The 26,882-nt window shown below is 40.9% G+C and overlaps 1 long non-coding RNA gene across 1 annotated transcript; it reads left to right on the forward strand.

Annotated features, from left to right (window-relative positions):
• Positions 1-1,379: 1,379 nt before the first annotated feature.
• On the forward strand, positions 1,380-26,156 carry LOC139174785 (uncharacterized). Its single transcript, XR_011560425.1, has 3 exons — positions 1,380-1,516; positions 11,216-11,313; positions 26,035-26,156. It is a non-coding gene; the product is annotated as an uncharacterized lncRNA (long non-coding RNA).
• The last annotated feature ends 726 nt before the right edge of the window (positions 26,157-26,882 follow it).

The raw sequence follows: 26,882 nt of genomic DNA on the forward strand, positions 1-26,882 counted from the left end.
AGTCTTTGGAGAGGGGCGGCATACAAATCTAATAAATTATTATTATTATTATTATTATTATTATTATTATTATTATTATTATTAATTAGATTTGTATGCCGCCCCTCTCCGAAGACTCGGGGCAGCTCACAACAGTAATACAAAAACAATATAGCAGTGAGACAAATCTAATATTAAAATAAAACATATCTAAAACCCCAACAATATTAAAACCATATGACACATACATACCAAACATAAAATATAAAAGCCTGGGGGAGGATGTCTCAGTTCCCCCATGCCTGGCAATACAGGTGGGTCTTGAGTAATTTGCGAAAGACAAGGAGGGTGGGGGCCGTTCTAATCTCTGGGGGGAGTTGATTCCAGAGGGCCGGGGCCACCACAGAGAAGGCTCTTACCCTGGGGCCCGCCAAACAACATTGTTTGGTCGACGGGACCCGGAGAAGGCCAACTCTGTGGTACCTTATTGGCCGCTGGGATTCATGCGGTATTATTATTATTATTATTATTATTATTATTATTATTATTATTATTATTGTGGTATGATTGAAGCATTAAGATTGAGCTCTGTACTGTTGGTAAGATAGTTAAACCAGAGTTACTTTAATAGCTACGTCTAAGTAGGTTTGTTATAACTTCATGTGCATAGTTAAAGTGAAATATATTCTGTAAATAGAAGAAGAAAGAAAATATTTTTTGAATACTGTACACTAAACAGTACAGTTACTTAAATCTGTTCCTGCTGAAATATCTTCATTATTTATCTATGTTGGTTCCTAAATTCCTGGCTGAGCATTCTGGCATCTATCCAATATTATTATTATTATTATTATTATTATTATTATTATTATTATTATTATTATTATTATTAACAACAACAACAACAACAACAACAACAACAACAACAGAGTTGGAAGGGACCTTGGAGGTCTTCTAGTCCAACCCCCTGCTTAGGCAGGAGACCTTACACTACTTCAGACAGATGGTTATCCAACATCTGCTTTAAAACTTCCAGTGTTGGGGCATTCACAACTTCTGGAGGCAAGCCGTTCCACTGATTAACTGTTCTGACTGTCAGGAAATTTCTCCTTGGTTCTAAGTTACTTCTCTCCTTGTTTAGTTTCCACCCATTGCTTCTTGTTCTACCCTCAGGTGCTTTGGAGAATAGGTTGACTCCCTCTTCTTTGTGGCAACCCTTGAGATATTGGAAGACTGCTATCATGTCTCCCCTGGTCCTTCTTTTCATTCAACTAACCATGCCCAGTTCCTGCAACCGTTCTTCATATGTTTAAGCCTCCAGTCCCCTAATCATCTTTGTCGCTCTTCTCTGCACTTTTTCTAGAGTCTCAATATCCTTTTTGCATCATGGCGACCAAAACTGAATGCAGTATAATTTTCTGGACATCTCGCAATTTCTCTGCTACCAGTTCCCAAACCACTAGCGGCGGCCGCTACCGGTACACCCGAACCAGGTCAAACCACTAGCATTTCACCTCTGGTGTAAACCCAGCCAATTGTGAGTGCTTTTACAAATCCAGCTTAAACAAACCATAGCTTAGTTCCATGTGCAACGTATGTGATTTATTCCAAAAACCTTGGTTAAATGACGACATGGTGCAACCCACAAACTGGGTCTTATAATCTTTACTTTGCCAAGGAAAGAAAAGTTTGGGGGGGGGGGGAATTCCAGATAAACTTTCCCATATCAGCTTTCCTTCCACTATTTCTCCCTTTGAAATATTTATAAAACTATTCACAGTTTTCTCAAGGACATGATTATCTACAGGGGCATACATAGCCTAGGACTTGAGCACTGGTTTTTAAGTGAAGTCTTCCATCTAGTGGTTGATTTTAATAAGCTGGGGAGGATTTTCAAAAAGATTCTACGTTTGCTTTCTAGCAGGTTACAGGACACACAGAAAATGTTGCTCGGGCCTCTCCTGCATTGTCCGAGAGGTCCAGCGTGTGAAATTTACATCAGGGCTTAGCTTTGCACAAGTCCTTAATTTGTGCCTGGTTCCTATTCTATTCTATTCTATTCTATTCTATTCTATTCTACTCTATTTCCTATTCTACTCTACTGTATTTATTATTATTTATTTATTTATTATTTAAATTTGTATGCCGCCCCTCTCCGCAGACTCGGGGCGGCTCACAACAAAGTGAAACAATTTACAACAAATCTAAATTACAGTTTAAAACCCCATTTTCTAAACAAACATACAGACAGACATACCATTCGTAAATTGTATATGCCTGGGGGAGATGACTCAGTTCCCCCATGCCTGACAACAAAGGTGGGTCTTAAGGAGTTTACGAAAGGCAAGGAGAGTAGGGGCAGTTCTAATCTCCGGGGGGAGTTGGTTCCAGAGGGTCGGGGCTGCCACAGAGAAGGCTCTTCCCCTGGGGCCCGCCAACCGACATTGTTTAGTTGACGGGACCCGGAGAAGGCCCACTCTGTGGGACCTAATCAGTCGCTGGGATTCGTGCGGCAGCAGGCGGTCTCGGAGATATTCTGGTCCAGTGCCATGAAGGGCTTTAAAGGTCATAACCAACACTTTGAATTGTGACGGGAAATTGATCGGCAACCAATGCAGACTGCGGAGTGTTGGTGAAACATGGGCATACCTAGGTAAGCCCATGACTGCTCTCACAGCTGCATTCTGCACGATCTGGAGTTTCCAAACACTTTTCAAAGGTAGCCCCATGTAGAGAGCATTACAGTAGTCGAACCTCGTGGTGATGAGGGCATGAGTGACTGTGAGCAGTGAGTCCTGGTCCAGATAGGGCCGCAACTGGTGCACCAGGCGAACCTGGGCAAACGCCCCCCTCGCCACAGCTGAAAGATGGTTCTCTAATGTGAGCTGTGGATCGAGGAGGACGCCCAAGTTGCAGACCCTCTCCGAGTGGGTCAATAATTCCCCCCCCAGGGTAATGGAAGGACAGATGGAATTGTCCTTGGGAGGCAAAACCCACAGCCACTCCGTCTTATCCGTGTTGAGTTGGAGTCTGTTGACACCCATCCAGGCCCCAACAGCCTCCAGACACCGGCACATCACTTCCACTGCTTCGTTGACTGGACATGGGGTGGAGATGTATAACTGGGTATCATCAGCGTATTGATGATACCTCACCCCATGCCCTTGGATGATCTCACCCAGCGGTTTCATGTAGATATTAAATAGCAGGGGGGAGAGGACCGACCCCTGAGGAATAGAATTTCCTATTCTATTCTACTCTACTCATAACCCTCTCATGTACTCATAACCATTTATTTATTAATTGGATTTATATGCCATGCTTATGCATACCATGCATATACATCTTATTCACAATCATGTTTATATATACGCTTGAATAAACAAATATAAATAAATAAACTTCTGACAAACATCATGTAACAGGACAATTGCATTTTGTGAAGCCAGGTGGAGAGCTTTGCATCTTGCAAGCTCCAACTCTCCCCTCTCCCAAGTGTCCGGCATTCCCATTTTATTCTACCTCCACCCCCCAAACCCCCCCCCCCAGTGGGAGCTCTTTGTCTTCCTTCCCGGGCAGCCTTGGATTATTCCATCTCTTAGCAAGGGTGCCGTTGGCCAATGCTGGTGAAAAGAGCTTTAGGGGGGAAAGAGCTGCCCCCTTCAAAGAGGGAGGTCAAGAAGACCTTATGAAAAGAAATGTCAGTCTCCGCTTCCCAGGATAGAAGTGGGGTGGGGGTCTCCCTCCCCCCCACTTCTCTTAGGGTTGCATTGCAAGGAGCGTTGTTCTAGCCATTGTTTCTATTCAAGAGGTAAAAGTGACACGGAAAGGAATTTGGAGCTAGGTTCCCTTCCCAGGGCCTGAACAAAGAACAGATTACATTCGCCTTCGGTTTTGGAACACCCATCAGCATGTTAGCTTTTCCTATTAGTATTATTTTTTTTCTTTCCTTTCCTGGCATCTTTATAGGGAATCCTCGACTTACAATCATGATTTCTACACACTTAGCAGTAGTGGCTGTGAAAGAGATCTCGGGGTCTTGGTGGATAACCAACTAAATACAGTGGTACCTCTACCTACGAATGCCTCTACTTACGAACTTTTCTGGATAAGAACCAGGTGTTCAAGATTTTTTTGCCTCTTCTCAAGAAACATTTTCCACTTACAAACCCCAGGCTCCGAAACTGTAACTGGAAAAGGCAGGGAGAAGCCTCTGTGAGGCCTCTCTAAGAATCGCCTGGGTGGAAACAGGGCAAGAAAAGGCAGGGAGAAGCCTCCATGGGGCCTCTCTAGGAATCTCCTGGGTGGAAACAGGGCCAGAGAAGGCAGGAAGAAGCCTCTGTGGGGCCTCTCTAGGAATCACCTGGGAGGAAACAGGGCCAGAAAAGGAAGGGAGAAGCCTCCATGGGGCCTCTCTAAGGGCCTCTCTAAGGGCCTCTCTAAGAATTTTCCACTTACAAACCCCAGGCTCCGAAACTGTAACTGAAAAAGGCAGGGAGAAGCCTCTGGGAGGCCTCTCTAAGAATCGCCTGGGTGGAAACAGGGCCAGAAAAGGGAGGAATCGCCTGGGAGGAAACAGGGCCAGAAAAGGAAGGAAGAAGCCTCCGTGGGGCCTCTCTAAGAATCTCCTGGGTGGAAACAGGGCCAGGAAAGGCAGGGAGAAGCCTCCGTGTGGCCTCTCTAGGAATCTCCTGGGTGGAAACAGGGCCAGAAAAGGAAGGGAGAAGCCTCCGTGGGGCCTCTCTAAGAATCTCCTGGGAGGAAACAGGGCCAGAAAAGGAAGGGAGAAGCCTCCGTGGGGCCTCTCTAGGAATCTCCTGGGAGGAAACAGGGCCAGAAAAGGAAGGGAGAAGCCTCTGTGGGGCCTCTCTAAGAATCTCCTGGGAGGAAACAGGGCCAGAAAAGGCAGGAAGAAGCCTCTGTGGGGCCTCTCTAGGAATCACCTGGAAGAAAACAGGGCCGGAATAGGTGGGGAGAAACCTCCGTGGGGCCTCTCTAGGAATCTCCTGGGAGGAAACAGGGCCTCCACCCTCCCTGTGGTTTCCCCAATTGCACACATTATTTGCTTTTACATTGATTCCTACTCCAATCTAACAAACTTTTCTACTTAAGAACCTCGTCACGGAACGAATTAAGTTCATAAGTAGAGGTACCACAGTATGTGACAGCAATGTGTCTCCAACGGCTCTTCTAACATAAACACCAAATCATCTGCAGAAGCTTATAATTTATAGTCCTCTCTTCTAATTTTCATTCCCTCTATGTCTATTTTGTCTTATATTTCTGGTTAAAACCTCCAAAGTCGAAACAAATAATAATGGTGATAATGAGCATCCTTGCCTACTTCCTTTCGTAATATCCACTTTCTCTGTCATATAAACCATTCAATATTACTTTTGGAGATTGTTTGCTATATATGGTTTTAATTACACCAATAAATCTTTCCCCAAAACCAGTAGTTTGAGGTTGACATTTTCCATGTAACAAAAATATACTAGGAATTGTTGAGGATTGCATATTATAATAATAATAATAATAATAATAATAATAATAATAATAATAATAATAATTTATTAGATTTGTATGCCGCCCCTCTCCGAAGACTTGGGGCGGCTCACGACAAACGATAAAACAATATATATAGGCACAAATCTAATATTAAAAAAAAACTAGAAACCCTATCATAATTAAAAAACCAAACAGCACATACATACCAAACATAAATTATAATAAGCCTGGGGGAAAGGTGTCTCAAATCCCCCATGCCTGGCGGTATAAGTGGGTCTTAAGTAGTTTACGGAAGACAAGGAGGGTGGGAGCAGTTCTAATCTCCGGGGGGAGTTGATTCCAGAGGGTCGGGGCCGCCACAGAGAAGGCTCTTCCCCTGGGGCCCGCCAGACGACATTGTTGAGTCGACGGGACCCGGAGAAGGCCAACTCTGTGGGACCTTATCGGCCGCTGGGATTTGTGCGGTAGCAGGCGGTTCCGGAGGTATTCTGGTCCAATGCCATGTAGGGCTTTAAAGGTCATGACCAACACTTTCCCTAAGAATAAGAGCTTATCTCTATATCAGAGGCTGGGCATTGGCACAAGGACCATCTTGTACTACGATGTTGACTGGACTGCAGAAAACTATCTTGGAGGATCTTTCGAGCTGGACCTGGAGATGCTGAGATTGCATTCAGATGTTGCTGAATTGCAAATTCCAGCATCCTCAACCTTGGCCATGTGAAATGGGACTCTTGGAATGTTTGCAGAGGCAAAGATCCCAGATTTTACTTTGACAGCTTTCCAGAGCGTGTTCAAATCCATTGACAATTTTAAAAAAAGGAAAAACAAAACAATTCCACCTTGGATCCTGTAGATCAGGGGTCCCCAAACTTGGCAACTTTTAAGACTTCTGGACTTCTCTTTCTGGGAATTGAATTCCAATTCTGGCTATTGACGTCCACAAGTCTTAAATTTGCCATGTTTGAAGACCTCTGCTGTAGATTGAGAGATGTGACCACAGGGGATCATTTTGAGATGGTAGAACCAGCTTTCACCAAAATAAACGATGCAGGAAATCCTACAGCACTCCATCCAAATGACAGTCCAATCTCCTCTTGAAAATGTCCAAAGTTGGGGAGTTCACAACCTCCACTGGCAGGCCGTTCCACTGGTTGATCTCTCTGACCGTCAGGAAGTTCTTTCTTATTTCCAGGTTGAATCTTTCCTTGGTCAACTTCCAACCGTTGCTCCTCGTCCGGCCTCTGGCGCCCTGGAAAACAGTGTGACCCCCTCCTCTCTGTGGCAACCCCTCAAGTACCTGTAGACTGCTATCATGTCCCCCCTGGCCCTCTTTTCTCTTTCCCCCCTCCATGCCCAGTTCCAGCAATCTCTCTTTATATCATAAGTCACCATGGGGGAGGGCCTTCTCTGTTGCTGCCCCGGCTCTATGGAATCACCCCCCCCCCCTGTTCGTACTGCTCCCATCCTACTAACCTTCCGCAAGGTCACTAAGACCTGGCATTACCGGCAGGCCTGGGGGGGGGCATTAATTAACAACTATCATGGCCAAAATGTATGAATGTTTAGCATGCATGTTGTTGTGATTGGTTAATTTATGGGGCTTTTTAAATTAGGGTTTTATAATTTTTTAGATTTTAAGTTTGACTTCTTTTTTATTGCTTTGTATTTATATTGTTGTCATAAACCGCCTTGAGTCCTTCGGGATTGGGTAGAATAGGAGTCGAATTAAATAGATAGATAGATAGATAGATAGATAGATAGATAGATAGATAGATAGATAGATAGATAGATAGATAGATAGATAGATAGAATTGAAATGAAATGAAATAATAAAATAAATGAAATGAAATGAAATGAAATAAATTGAATTGAATTGAAATGAAATGAAATGAAATGAAAATGAAATAATATAAAATAAAATAAAAGAAATGAAATGAAATGAAATGAAATGAAATGAAATGAAATGAAATGAAATTAAATTAAATTAAATTAAATTAAATTAAATTAAATTAAATTAAATTAATTAAATTAAATTAAATTAAATTAAATTAAATTAAATTAAATTAAATTAAATTAAATTAAATTAAATTAAATTAAATTAAATTAAATTAAATTAAATTAAATTAAATTAAATTAAATTAAATTAAATTAAATTAAATTAATTAAATTAAATTAAATTAAAAAAAATAAAAAAAATAAAAAAATAAACCTGGCCACTGTGCATGCTACAGCTACTGGGAGTCACAGGTAAGAGCTGATTGACAGGTGGGGGGGGGCAAAGGTGAACGAGCTTCCCCAAAAGCTTCCCTAAAATGAGCTGCCATAAAAGGACCTGACATGCTCCTACACCAGAGATGCTACCCTTTCCTGAACACCCCATATAGTAAATAAGCAAAATAAAACTCATGAGAGATATAAATATTATTAAAATTTGGCTTTGTTTTTGTTTTGTGTTTTTGGAGATAGACTTTTGAAAGACATGGCTCCCCTTTTCTAGTGTTTCCTGGACATTGCAAGGTCCAGGGGTCATTCCAGGAAGGGTTGCAAAGAAGCATCAATCTTCGAGCGGGGCCTTCTATGAAAAGCATTCAGCCTTTTCTATTGTAAGAAGAAAACAGGGCTGGCTGTCTCCTCATTTCAAAAATGATTACACTACGCCTATTATTTATCCCCAGAATGGACAAAACACATTTCCTCCAATTTTTTTAATTAAACCTGCCCCATGAACTGGAGAAGCCCAGGCTGAAAAAAGAACAAGGGAGCGCTGAACTGAGGACATATATTTATGGATGTTGGTACCACGACGTAGGTTATGTGGAAGGCTGCGCATTATCTCGGCTTCCCAGCAATGTACAGTTTAATTAAGGAACCACACTTTACAAATCTCAGTGTTCACTCAGCCAACAGGGTCAATGCAGGGGGGGAAAGCTTCGTGTTTTCCAACTGGCCAAGTCACTCCGAGCTGTTTTTCTGGCTCTCAGCCTCATACATTGTTTATTGTTGCACATCCATCAGGCGTGACGAGAAGGAAGCCTGGGAGATCCTTATCTATTTCCCAACCCAACAGAATTCCTTCATAAAGGTGGAGGACTGTACTCAGTACAGACTTCGCTTGTTGATCCTTCCAGACCTAATCAGCAACTTTCCAAGTTTTCTTGGAAGCCAAGAGGGACCATAGAAACACAGAAACATAGAAGACTGACGGCAGAAAAAGACCTCATGATCCATCTAGTCTGCCCTTATACTATTTAATAATAATAATAATAATAATTTATTAGATTTGTATGCCGTCCCTCTCCGAAGACTCGGGGCGGCTCACAACACGATAAAAACAGTATTATACAGGCACAAATCTAATATTAAAAAAAAACTAAAAACCCTATCATAATTAAAAACCAAACAGCACATACATACCAAACATAAATTATAATAAGCCTGGGGGAAAGGTGTCTCAAATCCCCCATGCCTGGCGGTATAGGTGGGCTTAAGTAGTTTACAGAAGACAAGGAGGGTGGGAGCAATTCTAATCTCCGGGGGGAGTTGATTCCAGAGGGCCGGGGCCGCCACAGAGAAGGTTCTTCCCCTGGGGCCCGCCAGATGACATTGTTTAGTCGACGGGACCCGGAGAAGGCCAACTCCGTGGGACCTTATTGGCCGCTGGGATTCGTGCGGTAGCAGGCGGTTCTGGAGGTATTCTGGTCCAATGCCATTTTATCTTACAATGGATATATGTTTATCCCAGGCATGTTTAAATTCAGTTACTGTGGATTTACCAACCACGTCTGCTGGAAGTTTGTTCCAAGGATCTACTACTCTTTCAGTGAAATAATATTTTCTCACGTTGCTTTTGATCTTTCCCCCAACTAACTTCAGATTGTGTCCCCTTGTTCTTGTGTTCACTTTCCTATTAAAAACACTTCCCTCCTGAACCTTATTTAATCCTTTAACATATTTAAATGTTTCGATCATGTCTCCCCTTTTCCTTCCATCCATCCATCACCTTCTATATACGCCATCAGTTCAATGTGTGAAATTGGACAGGTTCTTAGCTCTTACATAAGTGCACCAGTGTGCCTTTCGTCCCCTCTCCTTTATTTCATATATCTTTTCTTCCTTTCATATATCTTCTCTATTTTTATATCTTTTCTCCTATCCTTTTCTTTATATATATTACTACATAATAATAATTAATTAATAATAATTTATTGGATTTGTATGCCGCCCCTCTCTGTAGACTCAGGGCGGCTAACAACAATGATAAAAAACAGCATGTGACAATCCAATAATAAAACAACTAAAAACCCTTATTATAAAACCAAACATACACACAGACATACCATGCATAACTTGTAATGGCCTAGGGGGAAGGAATATCTCAACTCCCCCATGCTTGGTGGTATAAATGAGTCTTGAGTAGTTTACGAAAGACATGTCTATTCTCTTCAATATGTATTGTGTATTGGACAAACAAACAAACAAACAAACAAACAAACAAATAAATACGAACCATAGTACAACAGAATAAGAGGTGGGGGAATCACCCAAAATTGGCAATATTTATGTATTTAATTGGATTTGTATGCCACCCCTCTCCGAGAACTCAGGGCGGCTCACAGCATGTACAAAAACAGCATAATAATAGAAATCCAATTAATAATACATTAAAACAATCATTAAATTCTAATTAAAAGAAAAGCTATCAAACCAATCATCAACAATCATACTGAAAACATTCATTGGTCAGGGGAAAGATCTAAATACCCCAAGATCAGTTTTAAGCTCTTTCGGGAGACGAGGAGGGTGGGCACAATACGAATCTCCGGGGGGAGTTGATTCCAAAGGGCCGGGCCCCCCACAGAGAAGGCTCTTTCCCTAGGTCCTGCCAGCCAACATATCTCACACATATGTGCATTCTATCACGAGATTTTGCTTCTTGAACATGTGCAAAAGCCAAATCTCGCTCCGACAGGTGTGTGTGCCCGCCGGTCACCCAGAGGTGTGTGCACAGATCCATTTCCGCTACCAGTGTGCCATGCCCCCTCCCCTATCCAAGAAGGAACTCAATACTGGAAGTAAATGTGCATGAAACACGGGTGTACAGCAGGCAAGACAGGGTGGAACGCAGTTCCACCAGCAGAAATGAAGATGCGTGTGCAGCTTCAGCTGATTGGCAGCTGTCACTGGTCTCTGCTCGGCTCTCTGTTTTTTCCCTGCTGCTGCTGCATCTGCGCTCCTTGCTTTTTTCTTCTTTCCTCCTTCCTGGCCTCGGACGAGCTTCCCTGCCCGGCTCCCCTCCAGCCTCATGCAAGCACCTCCCACCTGAGGTGCAAGCAGAAGGCGTAGGTGGAAGCGGTGCTGGCGGGGCCCTGGGGAAGAGCCTTCTCTGTGGCGGCCCCGGCCCTCTGGAACAAACTGCCCCCAGAGATCAGAACTGCCCCCACCCTCCTTGTTGTTGAAAACTCACTTGTGCCGCCAGGCATGGGGAAATTGACACCTCCCCTAACTACTCGGTTGCTGTATGGTTTGATTGGTTTGTGTGATTATTTTATTATAAGGGTTTTTTAAAAATTGTGTTTTAAATATTGGATTTGTACATTGTTTGTGATTGTTGTGAGCCGCCCTGAGTTTTCGGAGAGTGGCCGCATACAAATCTAATACATTATTATTATTGTTGTTGTTGTTATTATTATTATTATTATTATTATTATTATTATTATTATTGCAGCCCCCTTTCGACTAGCTACCCAGCCTGAGGTTCGGGGCGACCCAGGAAGGAGAGCGCGGGAAACGCGAAGCAAATTGTCACCCAAATGAGTGACACTGGTAAGTTTGTAAGTCAAGGACTTAACAGTTCACTTGAACGATGATGATTGTTCAAGCCCCTCCCACCTGGTCACATGGCCGACAAGTCACTCCTACCCAGTCACATGGCCATTAAGCCACACCCACAAAATAAGCCACACCCACGGTGTGGCAATAAAAATTTTGACTGCCCATTACTGGCAAAACATTGTGATACAAACCGGTGGCAAAGGTAAGTGGAACCCACCCCTGCAAGAGTCAGATTAGCATATAAGAAGAAGCGGCAAAGCAGAGTGAAATTGTGGAAGCTGGGCTGTTCCCCCTTTCGGGAAAACCTGGATGTGGGTTGTGTAGAAATGGACCAGTTTCCTTGTCTTCTTTGGCTACAAGGAGTAGGAAATGTGTAGTCTCTACCTTTCTTTTTTCCTTCCTCCAAGAGGCTGTATTTTGAGAAACGAAAATACAGCTGGAGCAGATGCCTCTTTAGCCTGATTGGAGCTTATCTGCTGGCACAGGAGAAAAGAATTGATTTCTTGAAGACAGGTTTGCTGCTCTGCTTCTTTTCCATTCTGGAAGCCTGAAACTCGTCTGGACTTTTCAGCCAAGAGGCATTTGTGCCAGTTAAAGAGACAGAAAATGGGGAATATAGAGGGGGGGGGGTATTTAGCCAGCCACCAATTGTCTAGGAGTCTTGGGACAGAGGCAGCATAGAAATCCAGTAAATAAGCAATAAGTAAATAAGTAAATAAATAAGTGAATAAGAAAATAAGAAAATAAGTAAGTAAGTAAATAAATAAGTAAGTAAATAAGTAAGTAAGTAAGTAAATAAGTAAATAAGTAAGTAAGTAAGTAAGTAAGTGAATAAGTAAGTAAGTAAATAAGTAAGTAAGTTAGTAAGTAAGTTAGTAAATAAGTAAGTAAATAAATAAATTGTGCAAGTTTTCCCACTTAAAAAGATGAAAAAGGCCTGTAACTGACATCATAGGTAGACCTCAACTATAAGCAATGAAGGGCTTTAAAAAATTTTACTATCACATTGTGGGCGTGGCTTATTTTTGGGGTGTGGCTTGCCAATCACGTGACCAGGTGGGAGTGGCTTGATGATCAGGTGACTGGGGGTGTCTTAAAGGTCATGTGACTGGCTTAAAGGTGGCCAACTTGATGTCATTCACATCAAGGGTTTGAGTTAGGGTTAGGGTGCCTGGCCTCTCCTCGCTTCAAAGAGATACAATTTCCCTATATATTTACTATTACTGAACATCCAAAATATACTCTTTAATTCTATATATATATATGTCATATGTGTACATACATATTACACACAGGCACACAAAAATATACATTATCTACTATATGAAGTTTATGTGTACAGTATATACACACACATACACACACAGAGCTCTTCTAAAATTATACACATTCAACCTCATTTACTGCGATAGGAAAAACATACTCAGAGCCTAGAAGAAAAATATATATATATAAAATTGTTCTACTGGTTCTGCGTACCTGACTGTACTCATAGCAGCCCATCACTGACTCTGAGAGACAAAGTGAGAATGCAAATCCAGAAAATCACATTGTCTGATTTGGAAAGAATTTATTTGCAAATTATGGTGGAAAATAAGTATTTCCTCTTTTTCTGCACCATTTGTTTCTTCTAGTTTGGTTTGTATTAGTTATCGCTACGTTCATGACTTCAGTAAAATTAGTAATAAAATAAATAAATTTATTATTTATTTATTTATTATTTAGATTTGTATGCCGTCCCTCTCCGCGAACTCGGGGCGGCTGGAGGAAACATATTTTCAGTTGCAGAACTCAAAGCTTGGGTGGTGTGATCGATCCCATATAGCAGCGATTTTCAACCTTTTTTGAGCCGCGGCACATTTTTTTGCATTTACAAAATCCTGGGGCACACCACCAACCAAAATGACACAAAATGACACTGTAAGACACTCTCCTCTCTTTTTCCATCCCTGTCTCCCCCCCCTTGTGTGTGTGTGTGTATACATACACTTGAACCATTTCCAAAAACAGGTGAGGGCTGGGGTTTTTTCTCTTATTCTTTGGGTGCTTTTTATCATATACTTTAAATCAAGAGTCACTTCTCTCTCTTTCCTCTCATTCTCTGTCTCAATCATTTTCTCATTTCTCTTTTTTTCCTCCCCTTTTTGCTCATTTCTCTCTCTCTCTCTCCCTTCCTCTCCTTTTCTCTCTTGGTTTCTTTCTCTCTTGGTTTCTTTCTCTCTCTTTCTCTCTCTCACTCTTGCTTTCTGTCTCTCTCTTTTCTCTCTCTCTTGCTTTGTCTCTCTCTCTCTCTTTCTCTCTCTCTTGCTTTCTTTCTCTCTCTCACTCTCTCTCTCAGCAAAAAGTTGCAAGACCGGAACCTGAGCTTCCTTCTTCGCGGCACACCTGACCATGTCTCACGGCACACTAGTGAGCCACGACACACTGGTTGAAAAATACTGCCATATAGAATAGTTTTTCTTCTTCTCTCAGCTAGAAGCTACAGCAACAGTCCAGGAAAATTTGGGGACTTGGAAGTATGCGCATCTTGAAGTTGTTAAGGTTCAGAAATATTGCAGTAAAGAACTAAAGAACTGGACGTGTAGCAGAGAAAAAGCTTAATAACCATCTACCCCACCATTTGGTCTGGCCTTGGCTTTGGTTTCTGAGTGGAGCTACAGCTGTTTGAGCTTCACATCAGGCTGAAGAACAATGTCATAGGTGGGAGGGATAAATATCCTATCAAAGATTAGGAAGGGGATAAAATAGTGTCGACGGGACAGATTTTTGGCTATGTATGTGTCAGGTGTATTTATTGCTGTTCTTGGAGAAATAATCCAAATCCTCCCCTTTTAATGAAAAAAAAACTTTGGATACACTACAAACGCTACCTCTTCCGGAACATCAGGAATCAGGACATGTTCTCCTACGCAATAGTGGATACGGAATGTTCTTTCTTTCCTCAGGAACCAGTCTGGCTTTTTGTTACTTTATTAACGGTTTTAATATATTGCATTGTATGGATGCATTCAATCCTTTAACTCAACCATGAAAACATAGATGAGAGAAATAAGTTTATTTCTGAGCTAATATTACAGTGCAAGAAAATGGTCTGTAACCATAGGAAAGGCTAATAGAAGTCATAATCAGAACGTAATCACGGGTTTGCTAATTGTGCTGCAACCTGATTGGCTGTAACCTATATATAAGCAGAAACACCCTTGCATGGGTGTGGTTTGAGCTTGTGGTTTGCGCTGGGTGGTTTGTTATAGTGAGTGGTTTGTTATAGTGGCTTAGTGCTTAGTGGTTTGTGGGTGGTTGCAGTGGTGGATGTAATAGCAGAGTATGATAGTATTGTGACAGTTTATTGAGAGAAACATTTTGCTGTTAGATATCTTCTTCAAGGCCATCTCATGAGAAAATATTATTTGACTGAAAGAGTAGTAGATGCTTGGAACAAACTTCTAGCATATATGGTTGCTAAATCCACAGTAACTGAATTTAAACATTATTATTATTATTATTATTATTATCATCATCATCATCATCATCATCATCATCATATCATTATTAATTAGATTTGTATGCTGCCCCTCTCCAAGGATTCAGAGCAGCTCACAACAATAAAACATCATGTACAAATCCAATGTTAAAAACAGTTTTAAAAGACCCCTATTAAAAGCAGTCATACAACCCAAACATACCATACATAAAGTCAAGGCAGCTGAGGATATATCAATTCCTCCATGCCTGGCGACATAGAGTGTTCTGCATCCATGTATATGGTTGTGTCGATCATTATTCCAATTACCTATTGTATATAGTTTAAAGTGAATCTCTGGGGGGAGCTGATTCCAGAGGGCTGGGGCCGCCACAGAGAAGGCTCTTCCTCTGGGTCCTGCCAGACGGCATTGTTTCGTCGCCGGGACCCGGAGAAGGTCAATTCTGTGGGACCTAATCAGTCGCTGGGATTCGTGCGGTAGCAGGCAGTCCTGGAGATATTTATTTATTTATTTATTGGATTTGTATGCCGCCCCTCTCCGCAGACTTGGGGCGGCTAACAACAGCAATAAAACAGCATATAACAATAATCCAATACTAAAACAGTTAAAAACCCTTATTATAAAACCAAACATACATACAGACATACCATGCATAAAATTGTAAAGGCCTAGGGGGGAAGAGTATCTCAATTCCCCCATGCCTGGCAGCAGAGGTGGGTTTTAAGCAGCTTATGAAAGGCAAGGAGGTTGGGGGCAATTCTAATCTCTGGGGGGGAGTTGGTTCCAGAGGGCTGGGGCCGCCACAGAGAAGGCTCTTCCCCTGGGTCCCACCAAGCAACATTGTTTAGTTGACGGGACCTGGAGAAGACCCACTCTACTGGTTGCTGGGATTCGTGCAGCAGAATATTCTGGTCCATCCTATAATAAAATACAGGAAATAGTATAAGACCAGACTAGATGGACCATTATGGGGGGGTTTTCTGCCATCAATTTTCTATATTTCTATGACTGAAGTCTGAATCAACCTTGAGCTGCTCAGGATTGGAGGAATTAAACTCCTAGCAAAAAAAATCAGCTTTCGGCCCAGACGTAGAATTTGGAAAACTAAGCTGAAATTTTGACAGTGTGGCAGGACCAGCCCAGAAGGGGTAATATTAGCATAAGAGAGAACAAGGCTGGGGGCTGACAATACGTAATGAATTAATTAAAAAGATGGAAACTGAGAAAGCGAACAAAGCCAAGAGCAACGTTTGGCCAAAGTTCTCCGATACTCATGGCATCTCCTTGGCTGGCTCCTCGTCTCAATGTCTGCCCTCAGGCAGCGGCTCCGTTTCTCCCATGTTCTTCAAATCTTCTGCATTCCTTGTATGTTATCTGTTGCAATCTATGGAGGGACAGAAAAGCCACTGGATCAGCAAAAAAGCCTTTGCAAGCCTGGGAGAGGGTTGGCGATCCCCTGATTCTTTTACTTTAACACAGTTTGGGGTGTTTTGGGGGGGGGATATAAGAATCCATCTTAAGCAGAGCTGAAATTCAGCAGGTTCTGACGGGTTCTGGAGAACTGGTAGTGGGAATTTTGAGTAGATTGGAGAACCTGCAAATTTCGTGCGGGGAGAAAAAGAAGCATTTCAGCATAGAAACATAGAAACATAGAAGATTGGCAGCAGAAAAAGACCTCATGGTCCATCTAGTCTGCCCTTATACTATTTCCTGTATTTTAACTTAGGATGGATATATGTTTATCCCAGGCATGTTTAAATTCAGTGACTGTGGATTGACCAACCACGTCTTCTGGAAGTTTGTTCCAAGCATCTACTACTCTTTCAGTAAAATATTTTCTCGCGTTGCTTCTGATCTTTCCCCCAACTAATCTCAGATTGTGCCCCCTTGTTCTTGGGTTCACTTTCCTATTAAAAACACTTCTTTCCTGAACCTTATTTAACCCTTTAACATATTTAAATGTTTCCATCATATCCCCCCTCTCCCTTCTGTCCTCCGGACTTTATAGATTGAGTTCCAAGTTTTTGGAGAAGGGTGGCGTACAAGTCTAATAAATTATTATTAATAATAATAATTAAGTCTTTCCTGATAAGTTTTATGCTTAAGACCTTCCACCATTTTGTAGCCCGTCTTTGGACCCGTTCAATTTGGTCAATATCTTTCTGTAGGTGAGGTCTCCAGAACTGAACACAGTATTATTCCAAATGGGGTCTCACCAGTGCTCTATACAGCGATATCACAATCTCCCTCTTCCTGCTTGTTATATCTCTAGCTATGCAGCCAAGCATTCTACTTGCTTTCAAGTATTGCAGGATAAACTCTCTTTCATCAAAGCAAACAAACATGAGCAGGGGAAAATGTGAATTTGTTTTCTTTCCTGGCTGGTACAACTAAAGACTGACTTTGAACTGTAATGTTCACCCACATTATTTTGATTTTTTTTTTTAAAAAAGCAGACAACACAGAAAGAGAGACAGGATAATTGAATAGATTGAAAACTGACCCAAAGCCATATTTGTGCATTCTTAGCTTCTTAGTCAAAAGAAAATGGACTGAATGCTTCACAGTAATAGAATTGTCCACAAAAAGTCCATTTCTGGATGCTCATTTGGTGAGTTGTGGGAGGGAGGGAGAGAGAGAAAGAGAGGGAGGGAGAAGGGGAGAGGGAGGGAAGGAGGGAGGGAGAAAGAAAGAGAGAGAGAGAGAAGAGGGAAGAGAAACGGAATAAAAGCAAGTGCTTTGATTGGGTTTCATAAAGAATTATATTTAATTTTTCATTTAATTTTATTTTCAATGCACCGAAGAGAATATAAACATGCAAATAATTTCATTTGATTCAATTATCTTAGAACCCTGAAACTGGCTACCAAACAGTAACTAAGTCATTTAGAAACAATTTTCTAAATTTAAGCAGGCTTGGACAATTATAAGTGTGTCTGCAAAACAAATTACGGGGTTTTCTTTCCAGGAAAATAGGATGTTCCAGATAAAATGCGATTTGACAAAAATTGGACACAATATTCAGAGACTCTGAAATATTTCTCAGCACAAAGAATCTTGACAAAAACAGCCACTTTGGGACTACAGGGAAGATGATGATGATGATGATGATGATTATTATTATTATTATTATTATTATTATTATTATTATTATTATTGTTATTAATTAGCTTTGTATGCTGCCCCTCTCTGCAGACTCGGGGCGGCTCACAACAGTGATAAAAACAGTATATAATGACAAATCTAATATTAAAAGTCTATAATAATAAATCTAACATTAAAAGTCTAAAAAAAACCATTGTTTAAAAAATCATACATACAACATACCATACATAAAACTGCATAGGCAAGGGGAGATATCTCAGTTCCCCCATGCCTGACGACAGAGGTGGGTTTTAAGGAGTTTACGAAAGGCAAGGAGAGTGGGGGCAATCCTAATCTCCGGGGGGAGCTGGTTCCAAAGGGTTGGGGCCACCACAGAGAAGGCTTTTCCCCTGGGTCCTGCCAGACGACATTGGCAATACACACAAAAATATTAGGGAAAGGTAGAACGTGAAAAGAGATTTTTGGTCTGTGCAATTCAAAATTAGATTTTGAACATCCATAAAAAACTGCAAAACAGTGTAGAGGTCCTACTAGGAAGATTAGGAGACAAAGCTACTCATAATCCAGCACAGAAAGGAAGAAACATCAGTACCGGAAGATACATTAGAACAGGGGTCTCCGACCTTGGCAACTTTAAGACTTGTGGACTTCAACTCCCAGAGTTCCTCAGCCTGCAAAGCTGCCCTATGTCTCCTCCAGCGAGCATGCAAATGTCGGCCAGCCTCCTGAAGCCTGAGGATGGTGAAAAATGGGCCAACCGGAAGTTCGGAAATGAACTTCCGGTTGGCCATTTGGGCCATTTTTTGCCATTCCCAACAACAACAACAACAACAACAACAACAACAACAACAACACTCCGCGGACTGCGTTGGCTGTCGATTGGTTTTCAAACAAAATTCAAAGTGTTGGTTATGACCTATAAAGTATGACCTACATGGCATTGGACCAGATTACCTCTGGGACCGCCTTCTGCCGGACGAATCCCAGCGTCTGGTCAGGTCCCACAGAGTTGGTCTCCTCAGGGTCCCATCAGCCAGAGAATGCCGGCTGGGGAAGAGCCTTCTCTGTTGGGGGCCCAGCCCTCTGGAATCAGCTCCCCCCAGAGATTCACACTGCCCCCACCCTCCGTGCCTTTCGTAAGAACCTGAAAATGCACTTATGTCATCCGGCTTGGGGTCAAGCCTTGGGGTCACTTTTTCTAGAGTCTCAACATCCCTTTTTGCATCGTGGCGACCAAAACTGAATGCTGTATTCCAAGTGTGGCCTTGGAATAAGAAGAAGAAGAAGAAGAAGAAGAAGAAGAAGAAGAAGAAGAAGAAGAAGAAGAAGAGGAGGAGGAGGAGGAGGAGGAGGAGGAGGAGGAGGAGGAGGAGGAGGAGGAGGAGGAGGAGGAGGAGGAGAAGAAGAAGAAGAAGAAGAAGAAGAAGAAGAAGAAGAAGAAGAAGAAGAAGAATTATTATTATTAATTAGATTTGTACGCTGCGCCTCTCCAAAGACTCAGGGAGGCTCACAACAACAATCACAATACAGTACAAATCTAATGATTAAAACTATAATTAAAGCCCACTATCATTAAAAGACAATCATAATACAAAATCATAACTTACTAGTCAGAAGGGGGTACATTAATTCCCCCATGCCTGGCGACATAAATTCAATTCAATTCAATTTATTAGATTTGGATGCCTCCCCTCTCCGAAGACTTGGGGCGGCTCACAACAGTAATAAAAACAGTATATCAATGGAACAAATCTAATAATAAAATATATAAATATGTATAAATGGGTCTTCAAAGTCTTACATAAGGCGAGGAGGATGGGGACAGTTTGAATCTCTGGGGGGAGTTGATTCCAGAGGGCCAGGGCCGCCACAGAGAAGGCTCCCACCAGATGACATTGTTTAGTCGACAGGACCCAGAGAAGGCCAACTCTGTGGGACCTAATCGGCCGCTGGGATTCGTGCGGCAGAAGGCGGTCCCGCAGGTATTCTGGTCCGATGCCATGAAGCAATTGTTGGAACAGGTACAACCTTGGCCTGATTGAAGCCAGACACTTTAGTTTGGAATGTCAGATGGAAGGAAAAAGAAAGTGGGCCATTCAAATGTGGGAACGTTATTTGGACTTCAAGGGGAAGATCTGCGCGTTGCCATCTGTCTTCATCATTCATCGCTCTTTTTCCTTTCTTTCCAAAAATGGGTCGGAGTGGGGCAAATGGTGGGGTGAGTAGATGGGCAGCTTTGAGTGCTGAAAGCACAGTCCTGCTGCCCCATAGAAGCCCTTGTTTCGTGTATATTTATTCACCAAGTTAATAAGGGGCCTGAAATGGAACAGAAATCACCTCCAGAAGGAGAACAGGGGCTTTCGCTTGATCCACTTCTACAAAACTTGTTCGGTGGACCTCATCTGTGCCAAGACAACCTTCCAAAAACTAAACACACTTGGGCTGCGGTAGTGATTAAATCCAGATCCCGTTTTTTTGTACGGGGAGGAGAGAAACCCGACTGACAAGTTAAAACAACTATGGCAGGAAGAGGAGCCGTTTCCTTGAGAGCAGCCGCCACGCAGCCTGGGGGAAAATTCATCTTGCAACCCGAAAGAAGATCTCCTCAGCTGGGATGTGTTTCCCTGTACATGTGAGAGGTCTCTCGTGGCTGTGGGTTTTTAAAAATTCTTTTATTTATTTATCTATTTATCTATTTATCTATTTATCTATTTATCTATTTATCTATTTATCTATTTATCTATTTATCTATCTATTTATCTATTTATCTATCTATCTATTTATCTATTTATCTATTTATCTATTTATCTATTTATCTATCTATTTATCTATTTATCTATTTATCTATTTATCTATTTATCTATCTATTTATCTATTTATCTATTTATCTATTTATCTATTTATCTATTTATCTATCTATTTATCCATTTATCTATTTATCTATCTATCTATTTATCTATTTATCTATTTATCTATTTATCTATCTATTTATCTATTTATCTATTTATCTATTTATCTATTTATCTATCTATCTATCTATCTATCTATCTATTTATCTATTTATCTATTTATCTATTTATCTATCTATCTATCTATCTATTTATCTATCTATTTATCTATTTATCTATCTATCTATTTATCTATTTATCTATTTATCTATTTATCTATTTATCTATCTATTTATCTATTTATCTATTTATCTATTTATCTATTTATCTATCTATTTATCTATTTATCTATTTATCTATTTATCTATTTATCTATTTATCTATCTATTTATCCATTTATCTATTTATCTATCTATCTATTTATCTATTTATCTATTTATCTATTTATCTATCTATTTATCTATTTATCTATTTATCTATTTATCTATTTATCTATTTATCTATCTATTTATCTATTTATCTATTTATCTATTTATCTATTTATCTATTTATCTATCTATTTATCCATTTATCTATTTATCTATCTATCTATTTATCTATTTATCTATTTATCTATTTATCTATCTATTTATCTATTTATCTATTTATCTATTTATCTATTTATCTATCTATCTATCTATCTATCTATCATTTATCCATCTATCTATCTATCTATTTATCTATCTATTTATCCATTTATCTATCTATCTATCTATCTATCTATCTATCTATCTATCATTTATCCATCTATCTATCTATCTATCTATCTATCTATCTATCTATCTATCTATCTATCTATCTATCTATTTATCTATTTATCTATTTATCTATTTATCTATCTATCTATCTATCTATCTATCTATCTATCTATCTATCTATCTATCTATCTATCTATCTATTTATCTATTTATCGATCGATCGATCGATCGATTGATTGGATTTGTATGCCGCCCCTCTCCATGGACTCGGGGCGGCTAACAACAGTGACAAAAAACAGAATGTAAAAATCCAATACTACAACAGCTAAAAACCCTTGTTATAAAACCAATCATACATACAAACATACCATGCATAAATTGTAGAAGCCTAGGGGGAAAGAATATCTTAATTCCCCCATGCCTGACGGCAGAGGTGGGTTTTGAGGAGCTTTTAATAGAAACATAGAAACATAGAAGATTGACGGCGGAAAAAGACCTCATGGTCCATCTAGTCTGCCCTTATACGATTTCCTGTATTTTATCTTAGAATGGATCTATGTTTATCCAGTAATGGGCAGCCAAAATTTTTACTGCCACACTGTGGGTGTGGCTTATTTTGTAGGTGTGGCTTGCTGGTCATGTGACCAGGGGGAGTGGCTTGAATGATCATCACCGTTCAAGTGAACTGTTAAGTAGTGTTGGGCGAACCGAACTTGCACAATTCGGGTTTGTACTGAATTTTGCGGTGTTCAGCATGCCGAACCCGAACCCGAACCCAATTTTTTTAAAAAATTCATGCTCCGGTTCGGCATTTGTGCCGAGCACCATGAAGCGCCAGCACCCGGCTGTCATCTGCTGAGAAGAGGAGGAGGAGCCAGGCGCCGGTGGCGGCGGAGGAAGGCGAACACCGGGGAGCTGTCGGCTGGTCGGGAGGCTGGTCGGGAGGGACAAAAGGAGCTGGGGAATCCCACAAAGGGATTCCAGGTGCAGAGCTTTGACGTCACGTATACTGGCAGGTTGCTAAGCACACCAAGGTGATCACTTCCTGGATTCCGGGGGCGGCACTAGAATAATGGAGGGAGGATGGAATCCAGGAAGTGATCACCTTGGCGTGCTTAGCAACCTGCCAGTATACGTGACATCAAAGCTCCGCCCCCGGAATCCCATCATTTTTTATTTTTACGGGTTTTTTATTTTTATTTATTTTTATTTTTACGAAAAAGGATGCCGCAGCGGCGCCGCAAGCAAAGGGAGGTCCTTTCACGTAAAAATAAAAAAATTTAGAATTTAGAATAGAATAGAATTTTATTGGCCAAGTGTGATTGGACACACAAGGAATTTGTCTTGGTGCATATGCTCTCAGTGTACATAAAAGAACAAGATACATTTGTCATGTGGTACAACACTTAATGATTGTCATAGGGGTCAAATAAGCAATGAAGAAACAATCAATATTAATAAAAAATGTAGGATACAAGCAACAGGTTACAGTCATATAGTTCTAAGTGGGAGTAAAAGGATGATAGGAATGATGAGAAAAACTAGAAATAGAAGTGCAGACTTAGTAAAAACCTGATAGTGTTGAGGGGATTATTTGTTTAGTAGAGTGATGGCATTCGGGGGGAAACTGTTCTTGTGTCTAGTTGTCTTAGTGTGCAGTGCTCTGTAGCGACGTTTTGAGGGTAGGAGTTGAAACAGTTTATGTCCAGGATGCGAGGAGGGGTCAGTCAATATTTTCCCTGCCCTCTTTTTTAATTCATGCAGTATGCAGGTCTTCAATGGAAGGCAGGTTGGCAGCAATTGTTTTTTCTGCTGTTCTGATTCTCCTCTGAAGTCCGTGTCGATCCTGTTGGGTTGCAGCACCAAACCAGACAGTTATAGAGGTGCAGATGACAGACTCATGTAAAAGATGTTAGTACATCTATGTAAAAGATGTTATCAGAATCAATAAATTATTTAAGTTAGTGCAAATGAGCCTAATGGTTTTAGAGTTTAATGAACTGCTGGGGAAATCTAATTTTCGCTCTTCCAATAATAAACCTTTTTGATAATTACTTAAGGGAGATAATGTCTTAGCAGTCAATCTTTCTACCTTTCTCTTAATTCAATGCATTCCGATGGAGTACAATCTTGGGTCAGAATTTTGCATTGGGTTGAAAAGAAAAATAAAGTTCTGGCCAGATACATCTTGAGTGCAGCTATTTCCGTTTTACGTTAAGTACATCTTAGTGTTGCAACCTAATCTTTAATTGGTTCGCTATGTTTTGGAGGTGGCTTATTCTAAATTAAAAATGGAAGTAAGCATTTCTCAAATTCCAGGACTTGGGAATTTAGAACATTTTTCAAACCAAATCAAACAAAAAGAGAAATCCCAAGGCTTCTGTGATTCCTCCTCCAACAAATCTAATTACTTTAAATGATTTCATTTATTTTAATTTTTTTTTTTACTGGATGTTGGAGGTATGTGGTCCAGAGGACGAGATCTACAACTACATTTAGGTGGCCCTTGGAGATCTCTGCTCTTGTCCCAAAAAGAAATCTACAGCTTTGAGAAGGTTTTTTGGGGGTTGGAGGTCTAAAGCCTCCACATAATTTAGGACATTGCCCAGGGCCATTGTTGTCTGGTTCTGACACACAACTTGCTGGGTGGGAGCTCTCAGGTTTTGTTTCTTTTGCACATGTTAATATAGACCTCTGAAACTACCATTGCTTTGTCACTGCTGAGAAGTAAGACACTAATGGAAAAATATGTCAGTTTGATACCTTGACCTTTGCTAAGCCATATTTCACCCTCTTTCCAAGGCCGGTCTTGTCGCTCTTTTGCTTGCTCGTTTGACCACAGAAAAACCAAAGTCAATTATTAAATATGGGAATGAGGGGGGTTTATTTGAAAAGAAAACCAGAGGTGTGTTTTTAAATGACCCTAAACTATTTTGTTCCTCTGTGCTGTTTCATTTCCCATCATCATTTAGGGCAGAGGTCTTCAAACTTGGCAAGTTTAAGATTTGTGGACTTCAACTACTAGAATTCAATGTGTATTATGTATTGGACTATATACATAATACATAATAATTCTCCAGTCAGCTATGGAGGAAAAAGAGAACCAAACCAAGGCAAACTTGTCTTTCTTGTTTATTATTTATCTATCTATCTATCTATCTATCTATCTATCTATCTATCTATCCATCCATCTATCCATCTATCCATCTATCCATCTGTCACTCATGCCCTTATCACCTCGAGGTTCGAGGTGCTCTCTACATGGGGTAACCTTTGAAAAGTGTTTGGAAACTTCAACTCGTCCAAAATGCAGCCACGTGAGCAGTTTTGGGCCTTCCAAGGCATGCCCATATCTCATCATCACTCCGCGGACTACATTGGCTACCGATTTGTTTCTGGACACAATTCAAGGTGTTGGTTATGACCTATAAAGCCCTACATGGCATAGGACCAGACTATCTCTGAGACCACCTTCTGCCGCGCGAATCCCAGCAACCAGTCAGGTCCCACAGAGGGGTCTCCTTAGGATCCCATCAGCCAGACAATGTCAGCTGGTGGGGCCTAGGGGAAAAGCCTTCTCTGTGGGGGCTCCAGCCCTCTGGGACCTGGAGAAGGCCGACCTAACAGGACACTGGGATTCATGGGGCAGAAGACAGTCCCGGAGGTAATCTGGTCTGATGCCATGTAGGGCTTTATAAGTCATAACCAACACTTTGAATTGTGTCCATAAATCAATCAACAGCCAATGAAGTCCTTGGAATGCTGGAGAAATATGGGTATGATGCCTTAGAAGGCCCATAACCGTTCACGCAGCTGCATTATGGACAATTTGAAGTTTCCAAACACTCTTCAAAGGTAGCCCCATGTAGAGAGCATTGCAGTAGTCGAACCTTGTTGTTGTGCCCACTAAGGGCATTCTTGGTCACTTTTCTCTTTTAACTAGAACTGGGTCTTCGGGACGAATCCCTTTGATGTACATCACTCTGGCCCCAAACTTCCATCTAACTGGGGGGCATCTCTAAAGATGCTGATTAAAAACTACAAGAGCCAATTTCTCACTGTCCTCAGAGACACTAAAAGTTTAGTCTCTCCTGTTGTCACCCAGGCGTTGTCAAATGAAGCAGTATTGACAGGGTGTTTAGCCAACATTTAAGCCCAGGAAGCTATAATAGCTCTTTTTGGCATTATTAAATAAACATTTCGAGAAAACGTGAAGGCTGGTGGAGGAAAGGGAAAGGGAGAACTAGTGTGAACTTCCCAACACTCGGGGTTAGAGTAATTATGGGCAAGGACTGCTCTGCCAAGCTACAAGGGCTCTGGAGTATTTTGAGTTGTACCACCACACTTTGAAAAACACGCATTCCTCCGAGAATGGAGCAAGACCAGCCAAGATGTTTAGTCTACAATGAATGTTTTAAGGTCAAAGGCGTTTCAGAGTGAGCGATGGGTATTGGGTGCTCTTTATCCAACTATAATCTTCTCTTCCCTTCTATTGGCAAGGTGAGGCAACTCAAGATGTTGGAGAAGGTCAGTGCTCAGGCAGTTCAAATCCTACCACCGCACGACAGAGTGAGCTCCTGCCAGCTGCCTCCGTTCCCGCCAACCTCGCAGTTTGAAAGCATGTAAATGTGAGTAGATGAATAGGTTCCCTTTGATGGGAAGGTAGCGGCACTTTGTGTTTTGACCCATGCTCTGCACTGCAGCATCATGTCTGACAGCCACAAGACCATGGAAATGTTTTCAGACTGTTGCTTAGAAACAAAGATGAGTATTGCTCCCAAAGGTTAACTACAATTAGCAGAGTAAACACACATACACACACACATACACACAATGTCTTTAATGACCCTGTAATCCCTTATATCGGGGGGAATCAGAGCAACTGAATGGACTTGTTGTTGTTGTTGTTCTTATTATTATTATTATTAATTATCATTATTTATTATTAATTATCATTATTTATTATTATTATTATTATTATTATTATTATTATTATTATTTCAACAATACAATACAGCAAACAAGATCACCATGCTGGATTTCGTATTTCTGGTAGGCGGGACGTGTCATCACGTTTATTCATACAGAGGGGGTGTTTTTCTATCTCTATGGCTTCCATGATTATTCTTTTATATACGTGTTTTGTTTTGGAAAGTAATTTAGTTTTTTCGAAGTCAATTTCATGTCCTGTTTTTTTAATGTGCTGGAAAAGGGAGGAAGTTTTTTCTTCTTTTTTGACTGCATTTTTATGTTCTGCAATGCGTGCGTTAATTCTTCGATTGGTTGGTCCAATGTATGTGGCTGCACATGTTTTGCATGGTATTTCATAGATTCCTTGGTTATATGTA

This window comes from Erythrolamprus reginae, chromosome 12 (assembly GCF_031021105.1).
Source record: "Erythrolamprus reginae isolate rEryReg1 chromosome 12, rEryReg1.hap1, whole genome shotgun sequence".
In the NCBI taxonomy this organism is placed as follows: domain Eukaryota; kingdom Metazoa; phylum Chordata; class Lepidosauria; order Squamata; family Dipsadidae; genus Erythrolamprus; species Erythrolamprus reginae.